This window comes from Triticum urartu, chromosome 3A (genome assembly GCF_056163025.1).
Source record: "Triticum urartu cultivar PI428250 chromosome 3A, HENAU_Tu73, whole genome shotgun sequence".
NCBI lineage: Eukaryota > Viridiplantae > Streptophyta > Magnoliopsida > Poales > Poaceae > Triticum > Triticum urartu.
In genome coordinates this window covers 433897536-433917719 of record NC_141875.1, presented here as the reverse complement: position 1 = coordinate 433917719, position 20184 = coordinate 433897536, and the positions used below count along the sequence as shown (strand labels likewise).

The 20184-nt window shown below is 40.2% G+C and overlaps 1 pseudogene; it reads left to right on the top strand.

Annotated features, from left to right (window-relative positions):
- The first annotated feature begins 1063 nt into the window (after nt 1-1063).
- Nucleotides 1064-15411, top strand: LOC147979977 (uncharacterized; annotated as a pseudogene).
- The last annotated feature ends 4773 nt before the right edge of the window (nt 15412-20184 follow it).

Below are 20184 nucleotides of genomic sequence, written 5' to 3'. Positions count from 1 at the left end.
ACATCCGACAACATCATCGAGCTGAACATGTGCTGAACTCGGAGGTGTCGTACGTTCAGTACTTGGATCGGTCGGATCGTGAAGACGTACGACTACATCAACCGCGTTCTCATAACGCTTCCACTTACAGTCTACGAGGGTACGTAGACGATACTCTCCCCTCTCGTTGCTATGCATCACCATGATCTTGCGTGTGCATAGGAATTCTTTTGAAATTACTATGTTCCCCAACAACAATTTATACCTAAGCAAGTTTGGCAGACCGAATTCTTCACAAAAGCCGGTGAAAAGAGAGAAGAAGGTCGGGGCTAGAATGTTCCTGAAGAACAAGTCTTGGAGAAGTGCAAAAGCAACATGTGTCACCTCTACAGATTTCTCTAAAGTAAAAAAACAAACGGTTCCTTTGGCTTGTGGATTAAATTATGAGAAGATTAGAAGTTTTTCCAGCTAGTACGAGCGCACTCTCTCATACCTTGAGCTATCTCAGAACATGAGACTTACTGTTACTCCCAGCCGAATGAGGTACGACCTAGGGTACGAATGCTCATGCTCATACCATAGGCCATCCCTTTCTCTAGACTCGGAGTCCCTTTTGTCTTCGGTAAAAAATGTGTGTGAACGATAGAAAAAAAAGAAAAAAAACACCATGGACATTAGTTTCGCATGTACCGAAGGGGAGTATGGCTGAGGGTAAGAGCACCCGGGCTTGTACCTTAGGGCATCTCCAACGCTGACCCGCAAACCTCCCGCAACCATCCGGACCGCGGAAGCCATCCAACGCCGACCTGTACCGGTCCGCTGAGCGGCCCAGGCGCGATTTCTCCTGCAAAGTGGAGACAAACGTGGGGCGGGTTTGCGGGAGTCCGGTCACGCGAAACCTCGCTCTTCGCCCCCTGGCCCGCCCAAAAAGAAGGCCGAGCCCGCACTTTTGTAGCATCCCGCACTATTTCCGCGTCAAAATCCCCACTCTCTTCTTTCACTGCCCGCCGCTCTCCGCCCAATTCCTCACTCTCTTATCCCACCCTCTCCTTCCCTCCGCCGCTGATGCACGGAACCGCCAGAGATGGCGCCGGTGGGAGTGCCGGAGGATCCGAGCATCACGCTCGCCCGAAAGATCAACTCGAAGACGCAGCAAAATCGCCACGTCAAAGCGAAGGCCATAAAGGAGGAGAAGATGAAGAAGCGCCTGGCTGCCGGTGGGCCTGGTGGTGACGATGGGCATGGCGGACGGGGCGTTCGGTGAGGCCGTGGAAGACGCCGCCAGACGGGCGCTCCCATAGTACAGACAACACCGTGGCCGGAGCCTTACAAGCCTCTGTACTACTACTACGCCAAGCAGCTCGCAAACCCCCGCCAGTACGGTTCCTTACATTGTCGATGTTAAGCGGCGCCGTTCTTCTCTTAGTTTTCTTCGCCATCACTCGTCCGGGCAAGGACGACGGGTGGAGAACAGATGGGTGCCCGCTGATGTCGCTTGAAGCTACGTCGGTATTTCCCCAAAGAGGAAGGGATGATGCAGCACAACGGCGGGAGGTATTTCCCTCGGATATGAAACCAAGGTTATCGAACCAGTAGGAGAACCAAGCAACACAACGTAAACAGCCCCTGCACACAAATAACAAATACTCACAACCCAACGTGTTAAAGGAGCTGTCAATCCCTTTCGGGTAACGGTGCTAGAAATTGGTGCGCTGACGGGAGAAAGTTGTAAATAATGATAGATCAAACGCCAAATAAAATAAATAAGAATAAAATGAAGCAAGGTATTTTTATATTTTTGGTTTAATAGATCTAAAAATAAATGCAAAGGAAAAGTAGATTGCAAAGGCAAATATATGAGAAAGAGACCCCGGGCCCCGTAGGTTTCACTAGTGGCTTCTCTCGAGAAAAATAGAAAACGGTGGGTGAACAAATTACTGTTGGGTAATTGATAGAACTTAAAATAATCATGACGATATCCAGGCAATGATCATTACATAGGCATCACGTCCAAGATTAGTAGACCAACTCCTGCCTGCATCTACTACTATTATTCCACACATCGACCGCTATCCAACATGCATCTAGTGTATAAAGTTTATGGGGAAATAGAGTAATGCAATAAGAACGATGACATGATGTAGACAAGATCTATCTATGTAGAGATAGACCCCATCGTTTTATCCTTAGTAGCAACGATACATACGTGTCAGTTCCCCTTCTGTCACTGGGATCACGCACCGTAAGATTGAACCCACTACAAAGCACATCTTCCCATTGCAAGATAAATAGATCAAGTTGGCCAAACAAAACCCAAATATCGAAGAAGAAATACAAGGCTATAAGAGATCATGCATAAAAGAGATCAAAGAAACTCAAGTACTTTCATGGATATAAAAAGATAGATCTGATCATAAACTCAAAGTTCATCGATCCCAACAAACACACCACAAAAGAGTTACATCATATGGATTTCCAAGAGACCATTGTATTGAGAATCAAGACACAGAGAGAGGAAGCCATCTAACTACTAACTACGGACCCGAAGGTCTACAAAGAACTACTCACGCATCATCGGAGAGGCACCAATGGAGGTGGTGAACCCCATCCGAGATGGTGTCTAGATTGGATCTGGTGATTCTGGACTCTGCAGCGGCTAGATCAATATTTTGTCGACTCCCCTAGGGTTTTGGGAATATTGGGGGTATTTATAGAGCAAAGAGGTGGTCCGGGGGGCACCCGAGGTGGGCACAACCCACCAGGGTGCGCCTGGGCCTCCTGGCGCACCCTGGTGGGTTGTGCTCTCCTCGGAGCACCCCCCAGGCGCAGTCAGGGCCCATTATGTTCCTTCTGGTCCATAAAAAATCTCTGTAAAGTTTCGTGGCATTTGGACTCCGTTTGATATTGATTTTCTACGATGTAAAAAACATGGAAAAAACAGCAACTGACACTTGGCACTATGTCAATAGGTTAGTACCAAAAATGATATAAAATGACTATAAAATGATTATAAAACATCCAAGATGGATAATATAACAGCATGGAACAATCAAAAATTATATATACGTTGGAGACGTATCAGCATCCCCAAGCTTAACTACTATTCATCCTTGAGTAGGTAAGTGATAAAAACAGAATTTTTGATGTGGAATGCTGCCTAACATGGCATATCATATTCTTTCTTTATAGCATGGACATTTGGACTTTTATGTGATTCAAAGCAATAGTCTAGTTTTGACATGATTATTTAAATACTCAAGCATATCAACAAGCAACCATGTCTTTCGAAATATCAACGCTAAAATAAGTTATCTCTAGCCCATCATGCTCAACCATTGATCCATTCATGAAACACACTTGTATATTAGCTACACCCAATACTCAAGTATGATCATATTGCCTCCTAGCTTTTATAAGAGAAGATGGAGACTTAAATTCAAAATAAAAGTTGCATAAAGTAAAAGAAAGGCCCTTCGCAGAGGGAAGAAGGGATTTGTAGAGGTGCCAGAGCTCAAAGAGAAAAAAATTAGAGATAAAAACATTTTGGGAGGTGTATCCATCCCACCAACGAAAACGACTTAGAGTTCCCAACACTTTCCATGCTAGATATATCATAGGCGGTTCCCAAACAGAAAATAAAGTTTATTCCTTTTCCCATCATACTTTCACTTTCCATGGCTAACCGTATCCACGAGTGCCTTCCATATCAACACTTCCCAAGGAATTTATTATTTGACAACATAAAGTAAATTCATTTTTTTCATTTCGGGACTGGGCATCCCTAATACCTTTGCCTTACTCTCATGCAATGACAAGTGAATAAACACTCGTCGTGAGAATAACACATCTAGCATGGAAAATATTAGCCACCCCTCACCGCTCCGCGCGCGAAACGAACACACAAAAGAGAAGTTTATTTTGAAAATTAGAGATGACACATGCAAATTTTCTTAGAACGGCAAAAGAATACCGCATATAGGTAAATATAGTGGACTCATGTGGCAAAACTGGTTTAAAGGACTTTGGATGCAAAAGTAGGGATCATACTTAGTGCAAAATGAAGGCTAGCAAAATATTGAGAAGTGACCAACCAAGAAACAGATAATCTCATAAGCAAGCATTAAGCATAATTAACACTGAATAATGCACCACAAGTAGGATATAATTTCATTGCATGACTATTGACTTTCGTGCTTGCATAGGGAATCACAAACCTCAACACCAATATTCTTACTAAGGCATAATTACTAATCAACATAACTCACATATCACATCATCATACCTCAAAACTATTACTAAGAATCAAGTTTATTTTGGCCAATGATCTTCATGAAAGTTTTTATTATACCCTTCTTGGATATCTATCACTTTGGGACTAATTTTCATGTGTTGCTTTTCATAAGCTCAAACAAATATAAGTGAAGATCATGAGCATAATATTTCTTTCTCTCAAATTTATTTAAGTGAAGCAAGAGAGAATTTCTTGAAAATTGTACGAACTCTCAAATAAATCTAAGTGAAGCAAGAGAGCATTTCTTCAAAAATACTAAGCACACCGTTCTCAAAAAATATAAGTGAAGCACTAGAGAAATTCCATAGCTCATAAAATTTTTAAGTGAAGCATAGAGAGAAATTCTAACAAGTCATGACATAATTTTGGTTCTCTCAAATAGGTGTGTCCAACAAGGGATCAAGACTTAAAACACAACAAAACCTTCGCGAGATCCGTTAGTATAAGAAAAAAAATCACTACTATAAGTGTTGTATCAAACCAATTCATATTTTTATTGCATTATATTTACTGTATTCTAACTTTTCTATGGCAAAAATTCATCAAAGAAAACCAAAGAGCCATCAAAATAAGCACACAACGCAAAGAAAACAGAATATGTCCAAACAGAACAGTCTGTAGCAATCTGACTATTTTGAATACTTCTGTAACTCAAAAAATTCTAAAACATTAGGAGACCTGAGAAATTTGTATATTGATCTACTGCAAGTGGAATGGGTATTTTATCGCTCTCTGGTTTAAAATGAGAATTAGTTTTGCGAGCGCAAAAGTTTCTGTTTTTTCAGCAAGATCAAACAACTATCACCCAAGAAGATCCTAAAGGCTTCACTTGGCACAAACACTAATTAAAACATAAAAAACATAATTATAACATTAGCATAATTGTGCTAACACTCAAGAACAGAAAGCAAAAATAAAAAAATAAATTTTATTCATTGGGTTGCCTCCCAACAAGCACTATAATTTTACGCCCTTAGCTAGGCATAAAGCAATGATCTAAGTTTTGTCATCCAAAGTTTAGGCAACTTTTGTAAGGTTTTTCTCAAACCCGGGAGGCTCTTTATGCTTCCCTAAATTCTCTAGAAAATAAACCATCTTTAGATCCAAAATATCCAATCGTTTGTTGCAAAGAGTAATCAAGGTATTCATGCGATTGATACTACCATTGAGATGTTTGAGGGGTTCATTATATTTTTGCAATTCAAGCATGTGTTTATGCAAATCACCAAGTTTGTCCAGCATTTGAACTCCCTCTGGGGTGAAAGTAAACCCCTTCTTTTGAGGTGGAATCCCCAAAATTCCTTCTAAAATTTCATAGGCATCATTGGCATCAATCTCAATAAAATTCTCTTTAGCGGCAAAATCTAGGAGTTGTCTATGATGCAAAGCCAATCCTATGCAAAAATTACGAAGCAAGACCTTAGCGTCCCCCTTTAAATTGGAAATATGATAAGATTTCATAAGCCTATACCAAGCATCTTTCAGATTTTCTCCTTGTCTTTGCTTGAAGTAAAGCACTTCAAAATCTGGTGACAAAGGAGGAGTAGGCACGCTAGCCATTAAGACTAGGAAGCAAGAAAACAGATAGATCCGGCAAGAAAATGGCGAGATAAAAAGAGGGGCGAACAAAACAGCAAATTTTTATGAAGTGGGGGAGAGGAAAACGAGAGGCAAATGGCAAATAATTTAAATTGCGAGGTGATGAGATTTGTGATCAGGAACCTGGTATATGTTGAAGATCCTTTGCGACAACGGCGCCAGAAATTCCTTTTGATGTTGCTTGAAGCTATGTTGGTATTTCCCGAAAGAGGAAGGGATGATGCAGCACAACGGCGGTAGGTATTTCCCTTAGATATGAAACCAAGGTTATCAAACCAGTAGGAGAACCAAGCAACACAATGTAAACAACCCCTGCACACAAATTACAAATACTTGTAACCCGACGTGTTAAAGGGATTGTCAATCCCTTTCGGGTAACGGTGCCAGAAATTGGTGCGCTGGCGGGAGAAAGTTGTAAATAATGATATATCGAACACCAACTAAAATAAATAAGAATAAATTGCAGCAAGGTATTTTTGTATTTTTGGTTTAATAGATCTAAAAATAAATGCAAAGGAAAAGTAGATCGCAATGGCAAATATATGAAAAAGAGACCCGGGGGCTGTAGGTTTCACTAGTGGCTTCTCTCGAAAAAAATAGCAAACGGTGGGTGAACAAATTACTATTGGGCAATTAATAGAACTTCAAATAATCATGACGATATCCAGGCAATGATCATTACATAGGCATCACGTCCAAGATTAGTAGACCGACTCCCGCCTGCATCTACTAGTAATACTCCACACATTGACCGCTATCCAGCATGCATCTTGTGTATTCAGTTCATGGGGAAACAGAGTAATGCAATAAGAATGATGACATGATGTAGACAAGATCTATCTATGTAGAGATAGACCCCATCTTTTTATGCTTGGTAGCAACGATACATACGTGTCGGTTCCCCTTCTGTCACTGGGATAAAGCACCGTAAGATCATGTTGGGAAATGTAGTAATTCAAAAAACTTCTTATATTTATATTTCAATTCTTATCTTTTATGTGAGCATCATTGAAATCATCATGCCTAGCTAGGGGCGTTAAACGATAGCGCTTGTTGGGAGGCAACCCAATTTTATTTTTGTTCCTTGCCTTTTGTTCCTGTTTAGTAATAAAAAAATCATTTGTCCTCTGTTATGATTGTGTTTTTATGTTTTAATTAGTGTTTGTGCCAAGTAAAGCCTTTAGGATCTTCTTGGGTGATTGTTATTTAATCTTGTTGTAAAGAACATAAAGTATGCTCTCACGAGAATAATTTTTATTTTTTAGCAGAGAGCGATAAAATAACAATTCCACTTACAATAGATTAATAAACAAATTTCCTAGGACTTCCTAATTTCTCAGAATTTTTGGAGTTACAGAAGTATTCGAAACCTACAGATTACTACAGTCTGTTCTGTTTTTGACAGATTCAGTTTTCTATGTGGTGTTTGCTTATTTTGATGAATCTATGAGTAGTATCGGAGGGTATGAACCATAGAGAAGTTGGAATACAGTAGATATTACACCAATATGAATTTAGAATGAGTTCACAACAGTACCAAAAGTGCTGATTTATTTTCTTATACTAACGGAGCTCATGAGATTTTCTGTTGAGTTTTGTGTTGTGAAGTTTTCAAGTTTTGGGTAAAGATTCGATGGACTATGGAATAAGGAGTGGCAAGAGCCTAAGCTTGGGTATGCCCAAGGCACCCCAAGGTAACATTCAAGGACAACCAAGAGCCTAAGCTTGGGGATGCCCCGGATGGCATCCCATCTTTCGTCTTCGTTCATCGGTAACTTTACTTGAAGCTATATTTTTATTCACCACATGATATGTGTTTCACTTGGAGCGTTATTTTATTTTCTTTTGTTTTGATTGATGTTTGAATAAAATACCAAGATCTGAAATTATTAAATGTTAGAGAATCTTCACATACTTACATAATTATTCAACTACTCATTGATCTTCACTTATATCTTTTGAAGTAGTTTGTTGTTTGCTCTAGTGCTTCACTTATATCTTTTAGAGCACGATGGTAGTTTTATTTTACAGAAATTATTGATCTCTCATGCTTCACTTATATTATTTTGAGAGTCTCTAAATAGCGTGGTAGTTTGCTTTGGTTATGAAATTAGTCCTAATATGATAGGCATCCAAGATGGGTATAATAAAAACTTTCATATATAGTGCATTGAATACTATGAGAAGTTTGATACTTGATGATTGTTTTGAGATATGAAGATGGTGATATTAGAGTCATGCTAGTTGAGTATTTTTGAATTTGAGAAATACTTGTGTTGAGGTTTGCAAGTCCCGTAGCATGCATGTATGGTAACCGTTGTGTGACAAATTTGAAGCATGAAGTGTTATTTGATTGTCCTCCTTATGAGTGGCGGTCGGGGACGAGCGATGGTCTTTTCCTACCAATCTATCCCCCTAGGAGCATGCGCGTAATGCTTGTTTTTTGATGACTTGTAGATTTTTGCAATAAGTATGTGAGTTCTTTATGACTAATGTTGAGTCCATGGATTATACGCACTCTCACCTTCCCATCATTGCTAGCCTCTTCGGTACCGTGCATTGCCCTTTCTCACCTTGAGAGTTGGTGCAAATTTTGCCGGTGCATCCAGCCCCCGTGATATGATACACTCTATCACACATAAGCCTCCTTATATCTTCCTCAAAACAGCCACCATACCTACCTATTATGGCATTTCCATAGCCATTCTAAGATATATTGCCATGCAACTTTCCACCATTACTTTTATTATGACATGCTTCATCATTGTCATATTGCCTTGCATGATCATGTAGTTGACATCGTATTTGTGGCAAAGCCACCATGCATAATTTCGTACATGTTACTCTTGATTCATTGCCCATCCCGGTACACTGCCGGAGGCATTCATATAGAGCCATACTTTGTTCTAGTATCGAGTTGTAATCTTTGAGTTGTAAATAAATAGAAGTGTGATGATCATCATTAATAGAGCATTGTCCCAAAAAACAAAAGGGGAAGGCCAAATGAAAAAAAAGGCCAAAAAAATAAAAAAAAAGGGACAATGCTACTATCCTTTTTCCACACTTGTGCTTCAAAGTAGCACCAAGATCTTCATGATAGAGAGTCTCTTATATTGTCACTTTCATATACTAGTGGGGATTTTTCATTATAGAACTTGGCTTGTATATTCCAACAATGGGCTTCCTCAAGTGCCCTAGGTCTTCGTGAGCAAGCAAGTTGTATGCACACCCACTTAGTTTATTTTGTTGAGCTTTCATACATTTATAGCTCTAGTGCATCCGCTGCATGGCAACCCCTACTCCTCGCATTGACATCAATTGATGGGCATCTCCATAGCCCGTTGATTAGCCATGTGAATGTGAGACTTTCTCTTTTTTGTCTTCTCCACACAACCCCCATCATTATATTCTATTCCACCCATAGTGCTATGTCCATGGCTCACACCCATGTATTGCGTGAAAGTTGAATTTTTTTTGAAATTACTAAAGTATGAAACAATTGCTTGGCTTGTCATCGGGGTTGTGCATGATGAGAGCATTTTTGTGTGATGAAAATGAAGCATAGCCAAACTATATGATTTTGTAGGGATAAGCTTTCTTTGGCCATGTTATTTTGAGAAGACATAATTGCTTAGTCAGTATGCTTGAAGTATTACTATTTTTATGTCAATATTAAACTTTTGTCTTGAATCTTTCGGATCTGAACATTCATGCCACAATAAAGAAAATTACATTGAAAATTATGTTAGGTAGCATTCCACATCAAAAAAATCTGTTTTTATCATTTACCTACTCGAGGACGAGCGGGAATTAAGCTTGGGGATGCTTGATACGTCTCCAATGTATCTATAATTTTTTATTGTTCCATGCTATTATATTATCCATCTTGGATGTTTTATATGCATTTATATGGTATTTTATATGATTTTTGGGACTAACCTATTAACCTAGAGCCCAGTGCTAGTTTCTGTTTTTTCCTTATTTTTGAGTTTTAATGAAAAAGAATACCAAACGAAGTCCAATGGACGCGCCATTTTTTTACGATTTTCTATGGATCAAAAGAAGCCCCTGGAGTAAAAGAGTTGGGCCAGAAGAGTCCCGGGCCGTCCACGAGGGTCGGGGGCGCGCCCTACCCCCCTCCCCCGGGCACGCTACCCTATCTCGTGGATGACTCGGGGACCCCCCTGACTTGTTCCCGACGCCAAAAATTCCTATAAATACTGAAACCTCCAGAACATAACCTATATCAGGAGTTCCGCCACCGAAAATCAATCTAGACCCGTTCCGGCACCCTGCTGGAGGGGGGAATCCCTCTCCGGTGGCCATCTTCATCATCCCGGCGCTCACCATGACGAGGAGGGAGTAGTTCACCCTCGAGGTTGAGGGTATGTACTAGTAGCTATGTGTTTGATCTCTCTCTCTCTCTCTCTCGTGTTCTTGATTCGCACGATCTTGATGTATCATGAGCTTTGCTATTCTAGTTGGATCTTATGATGTTTCTCCCCCTCTACTCTCTTGTGATGAATTGAGTTTTCCCTTTGAAGTTATCATATTGAGTCTTTAAGGATTTTAGAACACTTGATGTATGTATTTCATGTGCTTATCTGTGGCGATAATGGGATATTCACGTGATCCACTTGATGTATGTTTTGGTGATCAACTTACGAGTTCCGTGACCTCGTGAACTTATGCATAGGGGTTGGCACACGTTATTTTCTTGACTCTCCGGTAGAAACTTTGGGGCACTCTTTGAAGTTCTTTGTGTTGGTTGAATAGATGAGTCTGAGATTGTGTGATGCATATCATATAATCATACCCACGGATACTTGAGGTGACATTGGAGTATCTAGGTGACATTAGGGTTTTGGTTGATTTGTGTCTTAAGGTGTTATTCCAGTACAGACTCTAGGATAGATCGAACGAAAAGAATAGCTTCGTGTTATTTTACTACGAACTCTTGAATAGATCGATTAGAAAGAATAACTTTGAGGTGGTTTCGTACCCTACAATAATATCTTTGTTTGTTCTCCGCTATTAGTGACTTTGGAGTGACTCTTTGTTGCATGTTAAGGGATAGTTATATGATCCAATTATGTTATTATTGTTGAGATAACTTGCACTAGTGAAAGTATGAACCCTAGGCCTTGTTTCAACACATTACAATACTATTTTCGCTCACTTTTATCATTAGTTACCTTGCTGTTATTATATTTTCAGATTACAAAAACCTATATCTACCATCCATATTGCACTTGTATCACCATCTCTTCGCCGAACTAGTGCACCTATACAATTTACCATTGTATTGGGTGTGTTAGGGACACAAGAGACTCTTTGTTATTTGGTTGCAAGGTTGTTTGAGAGAGACCATCTTCATCCTACGCCTCCCACGGATTGATAAACCTTAGCTCATCCACTTGAGGGAAATTTGCTACTGTCCTACAAACCTCTGCACTTGGAGGCCCAACAATGTCTACAAGAATAAGGTTGTGTAGTAGACATCATTCGCGACAAAGGCGGTGTTGTCTGGGGCTTGTACCGCTAAATCCATGGGCGAAGAGGAGGCGGTGTTGTCTGGGACCATACCGCTGAAACCATGGTCGAAGCGGAGCCGAGAGGTCCATGGCGGATATAGTCGAGGACGCAAAGCCACCCGTGAAGCCATTGGAGATGAGGCTCGTCGAACCAGTCTCTCTTCAGCATCTTCACTAGAGTTTGTTGTCGCTACCTCGAAGCCCAATATAGGAGGGGGGGAGGATTAGGATCTAAAGAGGAAGAGGAAGGGGGTCCTTCACATTGGTAATTCATGAACTTTGCCTTTTCCTAGCTTTCTCAAGCACCACCAAACTAATCATCTTTCTTTTCAGCCTCCTCCTAATATCTCTTTCCACCAGACTCGAGGCCCTATTTTCTTGCGTAATATCTAATCTCACGATGACATCAAGAACATGCCTGTTGCATGTCTTTTCCATTAAGAAGAGAGGGACAAGTTTCACAAATTACATGTGTAGGCATACATGCACTCCGACACCAATCCGCCGTCACAACAAATTGAAACAACTAATGTACTTGAAATTTATGCTCGCCATCCACCCTAGCGCTATGCCAGAGAGTCAGCTCGGCCTGAATGCTGCTCACTAGCACTGCCGGCGGGGTGGATTTATGATCAAACATACAAATGTTTCTCTCGAGCCAAATGAAATGAAGTGTTGCCTCGATCGTCGTGTTCATGTCTCTCCGATGCCGAGGGGGGACGACCAGGGTCACCATGGGCCACCATTCCGATAGGGACTAAGACACAACCGAGCGCCATGTGTAGTTGCACCTTGTGGTTAGAGAAGATAGTTTTACGCTAGGACTGCAACCTTTGACTAGTTCGCATAAGCTTATGGAAGATCATTTGGCAAGGCTCCACATTGTCAAGTCTTTCATTCCAAGCCTAGGCATTTTTGTTGCTGAAGTTAAATTGATGATAGTTAGGCTTATTGCTGAAGTTTTTAACTTATACGCAAAGTAAAAAGGGGCACACATTTGATCATTGTCTAGTTTTTTGCGGGGGAAAAAACTAGACAATGATCATTGTCTAGTTGGCGTCGTTAACGGTTGCAAAGAAAGAATGTGCATTGTAATGAAATATCACGACTCGCTAGGCCCATTTTGCATGCATGGAGTCCTTGTGAGAAGAACTGGGTTCCCCATATATCCACCAATTTCTAAGCTATAGTTGATTCCAAAAAGCTACTTAGAGCTGGTCTTTGAACAAATGGGTATGATCGCATCATGTCAGAACTTTCCCTTCTCCAAAAACAGAAGTATAATTGTCAGTAACAGTCATATAGCTTAGCCATTTTACCCGTTGTTGTTGTTGTTGTTGTTGTTGTTGTTGTTGTTGATAAACCATTTGAAATCACTTACCCTTGCGGCGGGGTTCTTAGAGTTGTGAACTTTATGATCTAGGAATCCAATACGTACACAGCCAGGCCTGAAGCCTTTCTTCCCAAAGAACAAGAAGAAAGGTGTTTCAAGAAAGAAAGAAAGCCAAAAAGATCACCCACGAATAAACACATTCTCATACCCACCATGAACTGCTAGTTCCATTGATTTGCAACTAATTTGTTACTCCCTCTGTTCACTTTTATAAGGTGCGGAAGGAGATTTCCAACAGCCCCCAAAAATCGATAATGGACAACAATACCCTTTGATCAATTTGAAATTCAAAACCATCGGGATCCCTTCGCTAAGTGCGTCGCCTCCCAGCGCATTGCCGGCTCGCCGCCCAACTTCTCCCTGCCCACCTCACCCAGATTGTCCTTGCCAGGATCTCCTCCCGTCCCACCTCGCCCAGATTCTCCTCCGCCCAGGATCTCCTCCTCCGTGCCCAGCTTCCTACTCATCTAGGAACCTCTCCGCCGGCCCCAGGAAGGCACCTCACCGGCTGCCGGCCCCAGCAGCACTTCATCGGACGCCGGCGCCGGCAGCACTTCATCGGGAAGGTCAAGCTCATCTAGAACCACCTCCGTTCTTCCCTGTGTCGCCAGAAGGTCGAGCTTGTCGGGGGCCAGGGGAGAAGATTAGGAGCTTCTCATGCGTGAGCGTGACCACCTCCAGGCTCAGTGCTCCTTGCCAGCTTGTCCCCTGGCAACACTAGCAGATCCTCAACTGTAGCTCCTTGCCTTTGGCAGAAGATCCTCAACAGAATAAACAACAGCAGATCATTGGCCCTCAATAGAAGCAACAGCAGCAGATCCTCAATATCGACAGTAGCAAATCACTGGCCCTTAATAGAAGCAACAACAGCAGATCCTCAATAGCAATAGCAGCATATCATTGGCCCAATTGCAAGCATGCTAGTCCCAGACCTCAATTTCACTCCACCCGAAGAAGGCAACGAAGAACCTGAAGAAGAAGAAGAAGAAGGCAACAATGCTGGTCAAAATTCAGGTATAATTTCTTCTAATCTTGCATCAAATTATGCCTCAGAGATGTAACAGAGAAGGGATTGATAAGATTTAATAGTGCATATGAGGAAGCTTCATTTTGTTCATAGGTTATTCAACACTACTCCACTATGGAGTAGTAAAGTGGCTATATCAAATCAAATGGATATCACAGTCTTCTCTATGGAAGGCTGAAAAAGATTACTCCACTAGAATGGAGTAATTAACATTTTAGTGGAGTAATCAAATTTTTTGTTGCCTTTCTTTCCTTCTATATGGAGTAATTAAAATGACAACAAAGAAATGTCATGGTACACAAGGCATACTAGAAAGAAGGAGATAACGAAAGCAACATTAGTTTCAGCAAGAAACATTTACATTTATATTTTCAGCAAGCAAGCAACATTTATATTTTCAACAAGCAACAAAGGTCTCCTGGACAATTGTGGGGGTATTTCAGTTTTTGCCTCATTTGCTTATAGGCAAACAGAACAAACTCCACAAGAACCGTGGTGTACCTCAAACAGCATATAGTCTAACAACATGTATATGTGTGTAAATAAATATATACTCTAACAACTAGGAATGGAAAAGAAACTGGTGCAATAACAACGGTGTACCTCAAAATATTTTCATACTACTCCAAATTGAAAAGAAAAAGCAATGCAAAAACAAATTATGGAGTAATTTGCTTGCTTGCTTGCAACAGAGGTCAATCATGGAGTATAAAGTTTAGTTCATATTTACAAATTTAGTTTACATTTATATTTTCAGCAACCAGCATTTATGTTTATATTTACAGCAAGCAAAGCAAGCAATACTCCTATCCCATGGAATTTTTATTGCTATTGTTGACCTCTTGTTTACATTTCCAACAACCAATTTGTAATCTTCTTGCAATAATTAATTTTATTATTCTATTTCTATTGTAGGAGTACAAAGGCAAAGTAATTGGCTCACTGATACACAGAGATATGCCGCTTACATGTCCTTGGAAACCCTCCATAAGAGTAGAGGAGGCAAGTTCAAGAGAACTAATAAGAAGGACGTGGCTGCAATATTTGGAGCACATGTTCGAGTTATTCAAAGAATATGGGAGACGACAATGAAACAGAAAGGCCTTGGTCAGGAGGTGGATGTTTCAAACAAAAGAAAGGAAAATTGTGGAAGAAAATCTTATGATGATATCCTATCTCTCATTTCGACAATTCCCTTAAACAAGAGGTCAACTATTTGATCTCTAGCCAAGGCACTGGGTGTAAGCCCTACTACATTATACAAGAAGTTCAAGTTGAATAAGATAAGGAGACACTCCAACAGGGTAAAGCCGGTACTGACAGAGAAAAATAAGAGATAGGGTGGATTTTTGCCTCTCTATGCTAGATGAGGCAACATTAGGAGATGTAAGCCCAAGTTTCAGGAGTATGCATAATATTGTCCACATCTACGAGAAATGGTTCTCCATGACCAAAAAAAAGTAACTACTATCTGCTGCCTGACGAAGAGGACCTAGAAAGACCTATCAAAAACTCTATTGGAAAAGTGATGTTTTTCACAGCGGTAGCAAGACCACGGTTTGATGAAGATGGGAATGCTACCTCTTGAGCACTTGTGTTGGTTTTCCCTTGAAGAGGAAAGGGTGATGCAGCAGAGTAGCGTAAGTATTTCCCTAAGTTTTTGAGAACCAAGGTATCAATTCAGTAGGAGGCTACGCGCGAGTCCCTCGCACCTGCACAAACAAATAAATCCTCGCAACCAACGCGATAAGGGGTTGTCAATCCCTACACGGTCACTTACGAGAGTGAGATCTGATAGATATGATAAGATAATATTTTTGGTATTTTTATGATAAAGATGCAATGTAAAATAAAAGGCAATGAAAATAACTATGTGTTGGAAGATTAATATGATGAAGATAGACCCGGGGGCCATAGGTTTCACTAGTGGCTTCTCTCAAGAGCATAAGTATTTTACGGTGGGCGAGCAAATTACGGTTGAGCAATTGGCAGAATTGAGCATAGTTATGAGAATATCTAGGTATGATCATGTATATAGGCATCACGTTCGAGACAAGTAGACCGACTCCTGCCCGCATCTACTACTATTACTCCACACATCGACCGCTATCCAGCATGCATCTAGAGTATTAAGTTCATAAGAACAGAGTAACGCCTTAAGCAAGATGACATGATGTAGATGGATAAACTCATGCAATATGATGAAAACCCCCATCTTGTTATCCTCGATGGCAACAATACAATACGTGCCTTGCTGCCCCTACTGTCACTGGGAAAGGACACCCCAAGATTGAACCCAAAGCTAAGCACTTCTCCCATTGCAAGAATGATCAATCTAGTAGGCCAAACCAAACTGATAATTCGAAGAGACTTGCAAAGATAACCAATCATACATAAAAGAATTCAGAGAAGATTCAAATATTGTTCATAGATAAACTTGATCATAAACCCACAATTCATCGGTCTCAACAAACACACTGCAAAAGAAGATAACATCGAATAGATCTCCACAAGAGAGGGGGAGAACTTTGTATTTAGATCCAAAAAGAGAGAAGAAGCCATCTAGCTAATAACCATGGACCTGAATGTCTGAGGTAAACTACTCACACTTCGTCGGAGAGGCTATGGTGTTGATGTAGAAGCCCTCCGTGATCGATGCCCCCTCCAGCGGAGCTCCGGAACAGGCCCCAAGATGGGATCTCGTGGATACAGAAAGTTACGGCGGTGGAATTAGGGGTTTGGCTCCGTATCTGATCATTTGGGGGTATGTAGGTATATATAGGAAGAAGGAGTACGTCGGTGGAGCAACAGGGGGCCCACGAGGGTGGAGGGCGCGCCTGGGGGGGGGGGGGGTAGGCGCGCCCCCTAGCTCGTGGCTTCCTTGTTGGTTGCTTGATGTAGGGTCCAAGTCTCCTGGATATTGTTCGTTCCAAAAATCACGTTCCCGAATGTTTTATTCCGTTTGGACTCCGTTTGATATTCCTTTTCTTCAAAAACCTAAAATAGGCAAAAAAACAGCAATTCTGGGCTGGGCCTCCAGTTAGTAGATTAGTCCCAAAAATAATATAAAAGTGTATAATAAAGCCCAATAATGTCCAAAACAGTAGATAATATAGCATGGAGCAATAAAAAATTATAGATACGTTGGAGACATATCAAGCATCCCCAAGCTTAATTCCTGCTCGTCCTCGAGTAGGTAAATGATAAAAACAGAATTTTTGATGAGGAATGCTACTAGGCATAATTTCAATGTAATTCTTCTTAATTGTGGCATGAATATTCAGATCCAAAAGATTAAAGACAAAAGTTTAATATTGACATAAAAATAATAATACTTCAAGCATACTAACTAAGAAATTGTGTCTTCTCAAAATAACATGGCCAAAGAAAGTTATCCCTACAAAATCATATAGTGTGGCTATGCTCTATCTTCACCACACAAAGTATTTAAATCATGGACAACCCCGATGACAAGCCAAGCAATTGTTTCATACTTTTGACATTCTAAAACTTTTTCAATCTTCACGCAATACATGAGCGTGAGCCATGGACAGAGCACTATAGGTGGAATAGAATGGTGGTTGTGGAGAAGACAAAAAGGGAGAAGATAGTCTCACATCAACTAGGCGTATGAATGGGCTATGGAGATGCCCATCAATAGATATCAATGTAGTGAGTAGGGATTGCCATGAAACGGATGCACTAGATCTATAAGTGTATGAAAGCTCAAAAAGAAACTAAGTGGGTGTGCATCCAACTCGCTTGCTCACGAAGACCTAGGGCATTTTGAGGAAGCCCATCATTGAAATATAGAAGCCAAGTTCTATAATGAAAAATTCCCACTAGTATATGAAAGTGATGATATAGGAGACTCTCTATTATGAAGATCATGGTGCTACTTTGAAGCACAAGTGTGGTAAAAGGATAGTAGCATTGTCCCTTCTCTCTTTTTCTCTCTCTTTTTTATTTGGGCTTCTTTGGCCTCTTTTCTTTCGTCCGGAGTCTCATCCCGACTTATGGGGGAATCATAGTCTCCATCATCCTTTCCCCACTTGGGACAATGCTCTAAAAATGATGATCATCACACTTTTATTTACTTACAACTCAACAATTACAACTCGATAGTTAGAACAAAATATGACTCTATGTGAATGCCTCTGGCGGTGTACCGGGATATGCAATGAATCAAGAGTGACATGTATGAAAGAATTATGAACGGTGGCTTTGCCACAAATACAATGTCAACTACATGATCATGCAAAGCAATATGACAATGATGGAGTGTGTCATAGTAATCGGAACGGTGGTAAGTTGCATGGCAATATATCTCGGAATGGCTATGGAAATGCCATGATAGGTAGGTATGGTGGCTATTTTGAGGAAGGTATATGGTGGGTGTATGATACCGGCGAAAGGTGCGCAGTATTAGAGAGGCTAGCAATGGTGGAAGGGTGAGAGTGCGTATGATCCATGGACTCAATATTAGTCATAAAGAACTCATATACTTATTGCAAAAATCTATAAGTTATCAAAGCAAAGTATTACGCGCATTCTCCTAGGGGGATAGATTAGTAGGAAAAGACCATCGCTCGTCCCCGACCGCCACTCATAAGGAAGACAATCAATAAATAAATCATGCTCCGACTTCATCACATAACGGTTCACCATACGTGCATGCTACGGGAATCACAAACTTTAACACAAGTATTTCTCAAATTCACAACTACTCAACTAGCACAACTCTAATATCACCATCTCCATATCTCAAAACAATTATCAAGTATCAAACTTCTCATAGTATTCAACACACTCATAAGAGAATTTTATTATTAATCTTGTATACCTAGCATATTAGGATTATTTAAGCAAATTACCATGCTATTTAAGGCTCTAAAAATAATCTAAGTGAAGCATGAGAGATCAATAGTTTCTATAAAACAAATCTACCACCGTGCTCTAAAAGATATAGGTGAAGTACTAGAGCAAAACTATATAACTCAAAAGATATAAGTGAAGCACATAGAGTATTCTAATAATTTCCGAATCATGTGTGTCTCTCTCAAAATGTGTGTACAACAAGGATGATTGTGGTAAACTAACAAATAAATACTCAAATCATACAAGACGCTCCAAGCAAAACACATATCATGTGGTGAATAAAAATATAGCTCCAGGTAAAGTTACCGATAGAAGTAGACGAAAGAGGGGATGCCTTCCGGGGCATCCCCAAGCTTTGGCTTTTGGGTGTCCTTAGATTATCTTTGGGGTGACATGGGAATCCCCAAGCTTAGGCTCTTGCCACTCCTTGTTCCATAATCCATCAAATCTTTACCCAAAACTTGAAAACTTCACAACACAAAACTTAAAGTAGGAAATCTCGTGAGCTCTGTTAGCGAAAGAAAACAAAAGACCACTTCAAGGTACTATAATGAACTCATTCTTTATTTATATTGGTGTTAAACCTAATGTATTACAACTTCTCTATAGTTTATAAACTATTTTACTAGCCATAGATTCATCAAAATAAGCAAACAACACACGAAAAACAGAATCTATCAAAAACAGAACAGTCTGTAGTAATCTGTAGCTAGTGCAAGATCTGGAACCCCAAAAATTCTAAAATAAATTTCTGGACGTGATAAATTTATCTATTAATCATATGCAAAAATAATTAACTAAATAGCACTTTTCCAAATAAAAATGGCAGCAGTCCTCGTGAGCGCTAAAGTTTCTATTTTTTACAGCAAGATTAACAAGACTTTCTCCAAGTCTTCCCAACGGTTCCTTTTGGTACAAACACTAATTAAACACAAAAAACACAACCAAAACAGAGGCTAGATAAATTATTTATTACTAAATAGGAGCAGAAAGCAAGGAATAAAAATAAAATTGGGTTGCCTCCCAACAAGGGCTATCGTTTAACGCCCCTAGCTAGGCATAAAAACCAAGGATAGATCTAGGTATTGCCATCTTTGGTAGGCAATCCATAAGTGGCTCTCATAATAGATTCATAAGGTAATTTAATTTTCTTTCTAGGAAAGTGTCACATGCCTTTCCTTGACGGAAATTGGAATCTAATATTTCCTTCCTTCATATTAATAATTGCACCAATCGTTCTAAGGAAAGGTCTACCAAGAATAATAGGACGTGAAGGATTGCAATCTATATCAAGAACGATAAAATCTACGCGCACATAATTCCTATTTGCAACAATAAGAACATCATTAATTCTTCGCATAGGTTTCTTAATAGTGGAATCCACAAGGTGCACGTTTAAAGAGCAATCATCAAAATCACGGAAACCTAACAAATCACACAAAGTCTTTGGAATCGTGGAAACACTAGCACCCAAATCACACAA